The following is a 663-nucleotide window of genomic DNA, read 5'->3' on the forward strand; positions in this document are numbered from 1 at the left end:
CACACACACTTTCTCAGTGTGCTTTTCAAACCAGTGGGCCCAGGATTTGAACTCCATTTGGATATGTAAGTTGTGGCTCCCATAACCACTAGACTATGGGACCAGCACTAGAAGACAGGATTTTGAATGTTCACAGCAGCAAGTAGTGATAAATGTTCAACATGATGGGTTTTCACACATACTTGGTCATTATACATTTAATTCATGTATTTAAAAACCATGCTGGGACCAGCAGTTAGCGTAATGGCTATGTCACTGGACTCCCATGTAGTCGACCACAGTTTGTGTCCCAGACCTGGTGGCTTAAAACTCATGCCGGGTGCATGTGCGTGCATGCCCAAGATCCCAAGAGGAGAATGGAGGAGAAGGGATTGCGGCGTGGCCATGCCCTCCGGGGGGTGATTTCTCACTTTCTGTCCCTATGTCTCTCTGTCTGTCTCGCGAGCATATGCGCCTTATAGCAAAAACCTCTCAAAAAAAATAAAGAAAGAAAAGAAAAGAAAAAAACATGCTGTACTTTATAACTATGTGTAGTTATTATACTCGTATCTGTTGCATAACTATTTTATGTGTATATGTTCCACATACAGTAAAATGTGGAAACTTCTACAAAAAAATAATTAACTAGAAGAATGCAAGTAATTTAAAAAATTCAGGTAAACA

Source organism: Tupaia chinensis, unplaced genomic scaffold, assembly GCF_000334495.1.
Source record: "Tupaia chinensis unplaced genomic scaffold, TupChi_1.0 Scaffold000706_1, whole genome shotgun sequence".
In the NCBI taxonomy this organism is placed as follows: domain Eukaryota; kingdom Metazoa; phylum Chordata; class Mammalia; order Scandentia; family Tupaiidae; genus Tupaia; species Tupaia belangeri.